At 37.5% G+C, this 11,218-nt stretch overlaps 1 pseudogene; it reads right to left on the reverse strand.

The window, feature by feature from the left end:
- Positions 1–9,533: 9,533 nt before the first annotated feature.
- On the reverse strand, positions 9,534–10,341 carry LOC102871579 (annotated as a pseudogene).
- Positions 10,342–11,218: the final 877 nt, after the last annotated feature.

Below are 11,218 nucleotides of genomic sequence, written 5' to 3' on the forward strand. Positions count from 1 at the left end.
TATAGTTCAGAAACAATTGAATAGGATTATCTCTAACAATATGAAAAATGGGTTTTTTAACTGGGACATGAAAAAATAGGACTATGGATCTTGGAATTTTTTTTAGGATGCAGTGGAAGATCCTGGAAGGGCAGAGGATAGCAGAAAAAAGACTCTGGATGCCTGAGAGAGAGGAAAGATGGGGTCAGAAGTAGGTAGCAGGCTCTGGATATTGGTGGGAGAACATCTGGACAATCCTTTTCTTTTTCTTCAAGTCTGTAGCATCCAAGAGCCACTAAGAACCATCTCATATACTGTCTACATTTAAATGCTATGGATTACAGGTGTTCAGTTTCAGGACTTTTGAAAGGCCAGACTCTGGGATCTACTACATTGCTCCATTCTGGCTGGTCTAGTATATTCAGTGTGACCTCCTGACTCATCTGGCATAATCCCTAACTAATCCATGCCCTTAATTGCTACGAGAGCAAAAGTAAAAGACAATTAAAAAAAGTGTACTATTCTTAAGTGATATATTCTTCTCTATTTCCTCCCCTCTCATGAAAAACTGAAAAAAAAGTTAAAAAAAATAATCAGTACAGTGTCAATGTGGAAAGTGATTTTTCCACATTGTCCATGGAATTACCATAGATTTCTCTTGTAAATGTTCTAAAAGCAACTATACTTTTTTAAATTTTTAAATTAATTTCAATGAACATTTACAGAGATTTTGGATTTCCATTCATTCATTCATTGTTGCACTTTTCTCCCCGCCCACCACCCCAGTTGCTCTTCTCTTTGAAAAGTAAAAGAAAAATTCCTTCATTGGTATACAATCCCTCCCCACTCCCTCCCACGCCCACTTAAGCAACTATAGTTTTTAAAAAATGTTTTCATATGCCATATTATTCTTCACAACAGCTCTTTTGGGAGAGGCAGGTATGACTAGGTCATTTTACCGAAGAAAATACGTTGTTACTTTAGTAAATACACATTTCTTGAATTTGACATCTCATTCCTGGCACATCATAGATGTTGAATAAGTAAATATCTATTGAATGAATATGTATTGAATTTATGAGATTTAATTTTGTGTACAATTTTTAAAAAATCTTTTTCTCTTTTTTTACTCTATTTTAGTCTTTTTTTATTTTTAGTAAGAAGACGGACATTTGTTTTAGTGATTTAGACAAGTTAATATTTATTTGGAAAAATTAAGTTAGATGGGACTATATATATTATTATTCATCCCTAAAAAGTTACTTTCAAACTATCACGTATTAAAATAAACAACTTAATTTAAAAAAATCTAAAATAATAATAACTTCATTGCTTCAGAATAAAATTTAGCATATGAAAATCTAGTAGTTAACTGGAGTAGGACAAACCACACTCTTAAGTGTTTACTGGGTGATACATGAGTGAAATATAAAAGGAAAAAAAGAAAGCTTTTATAAGTTGCTGCTGAGATCCTTCTATAGTTTTAAAATATTTCAACAAAGGTACACATGAGGGCGCTCTAATCAATCAGAAACTGAAAGGATAATCATTTGTTACTAGAAATCATACTTGTAAGAAGTCAAAGCCACTCTTAATCCATTGCATTGAAACAAATGAAAGAAAGAACTGTTAAAAAAGAATATGATTAGGCATTATGTTATTATTGTTGAGTGCTGTTGAGTCGTAGGCAGCTCATAGCGACCCTATGAATGAAAGACCTGAACACTTGCATAACTTTGGTCGTTTCTCCAGGTTCATAGGTTTTCTGGAGGCAAGCTATTTCGGAAGTGGATGCCACTCCTGCTTCCAAGTTTGTTTTAATCAGGGAGCTCCACCAAACTCCGTCCACCATGGGTTACTGTTATCGCATTTGACACATCAGTGTCACAGTGTTCAGCTTTACAACAACCACAAGTTACCTCTGTACAGTGGTACAGAGTGGACAGACCAGGACTATATGACCTAGAAGAATGTTTGACCGAAAATAATTAAAAAGAGGCCTGAGGGCCGTGAATTAAAGTCACCCACCTTTGGCTTGATAGCATCACTTTCTGTCCACTAGATAAATGATCTCTTTCTATGATGATGTTGTTGTTAAGTGCCACACGATCCCTGAGCATTCCATACACGTGTGTGTCCCTCTTCAAGATGCAAGAGGCCCTCCAAGGCCCTTCAAATGTCCAGCTGGGGCTGATCCTCACAACACACTGACCCTCAGTCCTCAGCCTAAAGGCATGGACAAACACTTCAGTATTTTACAATTCCAGCACGCCCAAATGTTGGCAGACTCTACATTAGAGATCTCCAATTCATCTGGCAAGTCTCCTCTGCTGACACCCACTTGGGACGAAAATAAAGCCACAAGATCCCCTGAGCATTCCATATGCATGTGTGTCCATCCTCAAGATACAAGAGGCCCTCCAAAGGTCCAGCTGGGACTGAGACTCAAAGGCATTATACATAGGACAATAGCTCAGAATAAGAGGTACATCATTGTAAGGAGTACTGGGTGGGCGGGTGAGGTAGGTAACTGTGCAATAATCAATGAATACTTAAAAAAAAGAAGTGAACTGGAGGAGGTGGAAGGGAGGAAGAGAGTAAAAAATGCAACAATGAATGAATGAAAATCTAACTCCTCTGTAAACTTTTCATTAAAATAGCTGTTAAAATAAAATTTTATTAAGAAAAAAAAGAAAGCAAAGTCAGTCCTGTAATTTTATAGCTGGAAAAAATGAAGACCCCAAAAGATTGTGACTCTCTATGTCTTGACCTTAAGAGATAATAATAAAAAAAAAAGTTGGAAAAATCACACAGCAATCCATGTCAATTGTCAGTGAATTTAAATTGAAGAATTTTGACATTTAACTCTGGCAACTCTTTCTTTAAAATATATACCCATGACATGATCTGATTTGTTTTCAAGTCATGTCATGAATAAATGGATTTGGATATAGATGTATGGAGAATCAATTAATTGAAAAATTTGTTTTTGTGATTATTTTTCTACATAAAGTGTTACTTGTGTTTTCCTCATATTTTATTTATATTCTCAACTGCTTTCTTTGAGTACTAGCCTTAATGTTTTTCTCATCTTTCAAATAATCTTAATTTGCTCTTGAAACATAAAGCTACTAACTAGCTGCCTTCAGATTTCTTTTTTCTTTATTATTATTTTACTTTATTTTTTCCTACTAGTTTATTCACAAAATTCTAATAAAAATTTGAATAATTCTTTCAATTTCCCTCACCCCCCATCAAATTGTACAACCCAATGATTATTCCCCCCTCCCCCTACACATCCATATCCCTCTGCTTCCAGCCTCTCCCATCCTTCCTGGATCCTTATACTCATTCTACAATAATGGAGTTATACAATATTTATCCTTGTGAGACTTGAGTTAGTTCACTCAGCATAATGCCCTCCAGTGCTTCCCAAGTTAGGTAATAATTTGCAAAGTTACTGCTCCTGCGTGCTGCATAGTATTCCATTGTGTGAATGTACCATAATTTCTCAATCCATTCATTTGTGGCTGGACATTTGGGCTGTTTCCATGTTCTTGCGATAGTGAATAATACTGCTATGAACATAGGTGTACAATGAGGTACCACCTCTCTTAAGTAACAGTGACAAAGTTATAGATGTTGGAGAGGATGTGGCGAGAAAGGATGTTGGAGAGGATATGGCGAGAAAGGAACCTTTTATACACTGTTGGTGGGGTTGTAAAATGGTACAGCCATTCAGGAAGACAGTTTCATGCTTCCTCAAAAAGCTGAACATAGAAATTCCAGCTATTCCGCTACTTGGAATATACCTTAAGAATAAGAGAACTGAGGCTGCATTCAGATTTCTTACGTAGGAGGATCATAAACATATACAAATATTTAATTAGGAGGAAGCAATGATAAGAATATAAGTGGGTTTTAAAAAACTAATATGCATATGGAAATATGTCTCAGATACATTTTATTCAACTGTAACACTACCATAAACACAAAGATATTTACTTCTTCTTGTTGTTGTTGTTAAGTGCTATTGAGTTGCATACAGGCAACCTTCTAATTAAAGATCTGAACCCTGTCTTATCCTGTGCAATCCTTATCATGTTTTCACCTTGAGACCATTGCTTCAGTAGATGTTTTATACAGTCTATTGAGTTCAGCATGCTTGGAGTTTTTTTGGAAAACATCTTTTCCTCAAGTAATAAACTGTTGTTGTTGTATTTTATTTTCCAAAGTACAAAACAAAGTAAAATAGAAAGAAAAGGAAAAAAACCTAACATAACAAAACCTAAGGCTCTTAATGAAAAAGATTTCCTTTAAGAGGTAGATTATATACTTGGGAGGAAAGCATATCAGGAACCTCATGTTCTGATTTGTTTTTGTTACTTCAATTTACATGTTTCAGTTTAATACTTGGGTATAGAGCTGGACAGTTACTAAGGATGACAGAAGAATCAATGCCTTTGTGTTGTGGTGCTTAAGAAAAGTATTAAACATACTATGGACTGCTAAGGGAACAAACAGGTCTGTCTTGGAGAGAATGAAACCAAGTTTCTCCTTGGAGGCAAAGATTTTGAAGTTCCATCTCACGTATTTTTGGCATCTGGTCAGGAGGGACCAGATCATGGAGAAGGACATCATGCTTTGAAGGGTAGAGGAACAGCGCAGGAAAGGTAGACCCTGGATGAGATGGATTAGTACAATATCTGGGGTATTGGGAGTAGGTGTGTCAGAGTCAGTGAGACTGGATCAGGATAGGGGAGGGTTCAGGGCTGTTGTACATTGGGTCACTATGAGTTGAAGGCAACTTGATGGCACATAACAATAGCAACATGCACATTTGGTCATCTTTGTATTTTAAAATAAGTTAAACATTTTCTTTTTCTGAAAGTATTTGACAATCCTATAATAAAAGATAAGGACTTTTAAATAGTAAAAGCTATATTTTGATGTATACACTTTGCCAATAGTTAGTCAAATACAACAAACAATTCCATTTTAAAACAGAAACTTTCCTTCTTCATCCTGAACTCCTGCTTGGCTTTGTAGTGGCCAAATTAGATCCAAACATAATACCCATGTTGTTGTAATTCTTTAGATCAGTCTCTAAGGGAAGAGAGTAGGTAGAGAATGATAAAAGATAGATATGGAAGGGGAATGGAAAACGCCTGGCAACTACTATATTTGCAGTCCCCATAGAGTTGGAGAATGAAAGGGGAAGAACTTGCTCAGCATTTCTCAAGTTGGAAAAACTGAAAAAACAAATTCAAGTCTCAAATTGCAATACTGAGAGATGCTGTGGGGGGAAAAAATCTTGAATGATCTAGGAAGCATCAAAAGAAGATGGAGATAAATAAAACACAGAGTCATTGTATCGAAAAGAATTGGTCAACACTGAAATGTTTCAGAAAGTAGCATATGACCAAGAGTAAGTGGTGAAGAAAGAAATTCACGCTGCTTTGAAGGTATTTGCAAAACCATAAACCCTCAGTAATTGATAGGATACCTACCAATTGACATGTTTCAACTAACTGATGCAGGCCAGTCTGTGCTCATGAGTCTGTGTCAGGAAGTTTGGAGGACAGCTCCATGGCCAATTAACTGGAAGGATCTATATTTGTTCCTAGTCCCAAGAAAGGTGATCCAACAGAAAGTAGAAGCTATTGAACAATATCACTAATATGAGATGCAAGCAAAATATTGCTAAAGATCATCTAAAAATGGCTAGAACTGAGAACTGCCAGAAGTTCAAGCTAGATTCAGAAGAGGCCATGGCACCAGGGATATCTTTGCTTATGTCAAATGGATCCTAGCTGAAAGCAGGGGATGTTAGAAGAATGTCTGTCTGCGTTTTGTTGACAATGAAAAGCATTTGTAAGGATCACAAATTATGGCTAATGTTGAGAAGTATGGTAATCCCAAAGTACTTAATTATGCATATACAAAAATCTATACCTAGACCAAGAAGCTGTTGTCTAAGTATAGCAAAGGATCATGCAGGCTTAAAATCAACAGAGGTGTGTGTATCACGGCTGTATCCTTTCATCATATCTCATCAATTTGAATGTAATCTATATTTGTGTAAGCAAATCATTTTCTGGACTCTATGAAGAAGAATATGGCATCAGGATGAGAGGAAGGCTAATCAACAACCTGCATTATGAAGATGACACTACCTTCCTTGCTAAAAGTGAAGAAGACCTGAAGCACTTGCTGCAGAAGGATAAACACTGCATCCTTCCATATGGATTGCATCTCAACATCAAGAAAACAAAAATCTTCACCACTGAGCCAATAGACAGTATCATGATAGCTGGAGAAAGGATTGAAGTTGTCATTGATTTCTTCTGACTTGGATCCACAATCAACAACCTTCATACAAGCAGTCAAGAAATCAGAAGACTTATAGCATTGGGAAAGTATGCCATTAGGGACTTTTCCAAAGTCCTGACGAGCAATGATGTCAGTTTAAAGACTAAGGAATGCCTGATTCAAGTTATGGTCTTTCCAGTCATCTGCTGCATTTCAGAGGTGGACAATGAATAAGGATGACATAAGAAGAATTTGTTCCTTTAAGTTGTGGTGTTGGAAAAGAGTACTGAATATTCCAATGACTGTCAAAAGATCAAACAAATACGTGTTGGAGAAAGTGCAACTAGAATGCTCCTAAAAGGCAAAGATAGTAAAGCTTCATCTCACATACTTTGAGTATGATGCTAGGAAAGTCTATTCCTTGAAAAAGAACATCATGCTTGGAAAGGTGGAGGGGAGGGTTAGTGAAAGAGAGGAAGACCCTCAATGAAATGGACTGATACATTGTTTGCAGCAATGGGCTCAAGTGTATCAGAAATGATGAGGATGGCACAGGATAGGGCAGGAGTCAAATCTGTTGTTCATATAGTCACTGTTAATCATACTTGACTTGATGGCACTAACAACAACCACAACAAATGTATTTGAAGAACCTAGAGTATTGCCAGACACTAGAATGTATTTTATTTAATGCTGTAATGTGGGCTACTTTTTCAAAATGGCTTTTCTACCCCATTGACTTTGACTTTCAACACATTGCTGGGTGGGAACATGCAAACAAGGTGTGTAGACTCCCAGTGATTGGTTATTGTTACCATACCCCAGGCTTAAAATGAGTAGGTGTAAAGACAAAAGTGAATCTTTTTGCCAGCTAGGGGAAAAAAAGAAGAAAGAAAGAAACAGATAATGCAAAGCCAGTCCTTCAGATAACGTAACAGCAGCTCGGAGCTACAGAGAACCGGAGACCAGAATGAGAGAGCTGACTTGGGAATAGTGCCCTTGGAGCTAGAACCACAGTCAGAAACCTTCACTTAAGCTTGCTGGAGCACTTTGAAGGAGTCCTCATAATTGGCTAGACAAGAGGGCTTTGTTGGCCTAGCAGGTAAAGAGTCGTGCTTCCAACCTAAAAGCATTTGGGTTGAATACTCAATCTTTTTTACAGAAGAATGAACAGGCTCCTCCTGTGTGATTTCTAGCCTTAGAAAATGCACTGAAGGGTTAACTTTGAGGACAGAAATACGTGGATTTGAGAAGAGAGCTTGAGGTCTGAGAGTAACACAGACCTAAAGCCCTGGGGCTGAAGGTCAAAGAACCTACTAGTATGCTTCAGAAATTGTATTGACTGAAGAATTGTAACCTATTTCTAACTTTAACTGTAACCTGTTAATTTCCCTAAAAAGCTCCATAATTATGAGTATGAGCTTTGAGATCTGTGTGGTAATGGCAACAGAATAGCAGACCCAGTAGAAAAGCCCTGGAAGGGACAGTGTTAGAATTGGTACAAGCAGGTATGGAGAGTGTGGGGGCAACTGACCTCACAGGACTCAATTTTTTTTGTTTTCAAAATTTTTTATTATTGATATTTTTATTAATTTTAATGAAAGTTTACAGAGACTTGGACTTTCCATTCATTCATTGTTGCACTTTTCTCCTTGCCCATCCCCCCCAATTTGCACTTCTCTTTGAAAAGTAAAAGAAAAATTCTTTCACTGTGATACAATCCCTCCCCCCAAGACCACTCCACTATGCAGCCTTCATTTTGGACTCCTGTCATGACAATAATACCCAATCATATATAGGACTCAATTTTGTGTTACTGTTGTTGATGGAAACTATTCCCTCTTATGGAGTGAGTCAAGATGAGGTGCAGCCACTTCTGTTTGTAACCAGCTTAATAAATATACACCTATAAAGACCCATTTCTGTGAAGTCTGTTCCAACTTCTAATGACCCTCCACTGGGTTTCTGAGGCTGCAAAACTTTATGGGAGGAGACTGTCAGATCCCCTCCTTCTAGTGGCTGGTGGATTAAAACGGCTGACTTTTCACTTAGTGGCTTAAAAATGATAAACCACTCCAACAGGACTCCTTAAATAACAACTTTAAGGGAGCTCTGGTGGCCCTAGGGGCAAGAAGCTGCACTACAATCCCAGAGGTACATGGTTCAAATCCACCAGATGCTGTGCTGGAGAAGGAGGAACAATCTCCTCCTGTACCAGTCAAGTCCGATTTGATGGCACACACAGAACAAATAATAAAGTTAAAAAAATAACTTTATTAAAGTTTAATCCACTTATTTAAAGTATAAAAGTCAGTATCTTTTTAGTATAGTAACAGTTGTGCCACCATCTCCAGAGTCAACGTTAAAACACTTCATCACCACCGGAAAGAAAACCTGTATTCATCAGCTGTTACTCCTTATTGTCCCTTCTTTCCTGTCTTCTTTCCTGTCAAAACTCATTGCTGTGAAGTTGATTTTGACCCCTCATGACGTCTATAGGGTTTCTAAGCGGGCAAGATTTACAGAAGCAGACTACCACATATTTCACTTGAGAAGACCTTGAGCAGCTTGAACTACCAACATTTTGGTTAGCAGCCAAGTGCTTAACCACTACATCATCAGGACAACCACCAATACACTTTCTGTTTATACAGATTTGTCTGTTCTGGATAATTAATGCAATACACGGTATTTTGTTACTGGCTTATTTGACTTAGCATAATATTTTAATCCTTGTTGGAGCACATATTAGCACTTAATTTCCTTTTATAGTTAAATGATATGCCAATGTATGGAAATATACAACTTATTTATCCATTCATCAGTTAATAGACATTTAAGCTGTTTCGATTTTGTGGCTATTAGGAATAATGCCACTGTGAACATTGTATTAGACCTTAAAAACTGAAGCACTGGACTTATGGAAGACAGTGAATAAGGATGACAGAAGAATAGATGGCTTTGAGCTGTGATGTTGGAGAAGAGCACTGAACATCCCATGGATGGTCAAGAGAATAAACAGATATATCTGGGAGAGGGTGCAGCTGGAGTGCTCTTTGGAGGCAAGAATGTTGAGGCTTTGCCTGACATACTTCAGGCATGTTGCTAGGAGGGGATGTTCCTTGGAGAAGGACATGATACTGGGAAATGTGGAGGGTTGGCAAAGGAGAGGAAGACCCTCAACCAGGTAGACTGATACAGTGACTGCTGCAGTGAGCTCTTGGGTATCAGAAAGTTGATCTTTAGCTCAAAAGGTCACTAAGAGTTGTACTTGACTCGATGGAACTTAACAATAAGTTCGCAGCCATTAGCAGTTACAGGGCAATTTTGTGCAGTTGGAAATTCAGAACTCTAGGTGGAGCTGTTAGTGTGGCGAACCTTGTAGGTAAAATACATGCATACTTTTTGATAGCACTGTAATGGGATCTCTCTAAAACTGACCTCATTAGTTTCTCAGCAAACTGACCTGGACTATTCAACATGGCTTTAATTGTTCCTGATGTTAGTGCATGTTCTTGTTTTACAATAAATTCATGGCCATCAATTTGACATACATGGCATCTGGGCCTTCATAGCCACCATAAGTTTTCTCCTCTCCATCTATTATGCTCTTTTGAAATTCTACCTCCTTTCCACAGGAACTTTAGTAGCTTTTCATCAGTCCCATAGTCACACAGCCATGGCAACTGGGCCCCTAGTCACCACCACAGCCCGTACTCCAGGGCTGACCCCCGCCCCAGCTCCCTGTAGCCATGAGTTCTGGGGTTGATTTTTCATTTTGATGAAAAGATTTACTAATTTTGTTGGAGGTTACCCTGTAAGTTATTATTTCATTCCCAAATAACTTTATCTTGAAATCTTGACTTCCTCTTCTGTGTTTCAGGTGGAGCAGGAGCTTGTGTTTCTTCTTGCCCAAGGGGTGATGCTTACATGAGGTGCATTGTGGCTAGATAATGTTGCCGGTTTTCTTGTTATCAGGGAGCTGCTATTGAGGACACCACTGTAGTACCAAGATCCAAAGCTGGCTAGACTGCCGTTCAAAATGGCCATGCCAGGCTGTTTACAATGTTGTACCCCTTTAGTTTACTGATTCGGTGTCTTCATTCAATTTCTTCCTTTAGTCAGTGTTTGAAGTATTTCTTTATAGTTTATTTTTTCAACTCACTGTTTCAGGATTACCCTTTTTATCTGCTATTTTTGTTTTCTGGTATCTTGATTAAAGAGGATTATAGTTTCTCTCATTTTACCTGTAAGTCCATTTTGATCCATGAAATGGGTTCAGCTAATATATTTTATGAAAATTAAGTCTATTTAATGCCTGCAAAAATAATGGCAGTTGGTTGCTTTAACACTATCAACGAGAAAGTCTGACTTAAAAGCATTTAGAGGAATGAAAAGCCATTTACATTCACTTACATAAACCTTTTGAACGAAATAAGGGAATGAATTCCAAAGTTTTACATTTTGGTTCTATTAACTAAAGGAATGTATGATTATAAAATATTGAAATCCTGTAGAAATATATGGCACATACGGTGAAAATTTTCAATAATATCTGCCCAGAAAGTATCATTATCAATAATATATTTCATTTCTTCACACACAGAAATGGAAATATTTTTAGTTTCTTAATACGTTTGCAAAAGTCGGACAATGAAAGGAAAAGTGAGCAGCGAAAGGAAAGTTGAACAATTAAAGGAAGACAACGGATGCCTTTGAATTGTAGTATTGGTGCAGAATACGGAATATTCTGTGGACGACCAAATGAAAAGACCAAGACGGATGTCCAATGAGACTCTGAATATTGCATTAGAGCGCCGAGAAGCCAAAGCTAAAGGAAGAAACCAAGAAATCAAAGAGCTAAACAGAAAATTTCAAAAGGCAGCCTGGGACGATAAAGCAAGATACTATAATGAAATGTGCGGAG

This window comes from Elephantulus edwardii, unplaced genomic scaffold, assembly GCF_000299155.1.
Source record: "Elephantulus edwardii isolate Elephantulus edwardi_28Jun2011 unplaced genomic scaffold, EleEdw1.0 scaffold00257, whole genome shotgun sequence".
Lineage (NCBI taxonomy): Eukaryota > Metazoa > Chordata > Mammalia > Macroscelidea > Macroscelididae > Elephantulus > Elephantulus edwardii.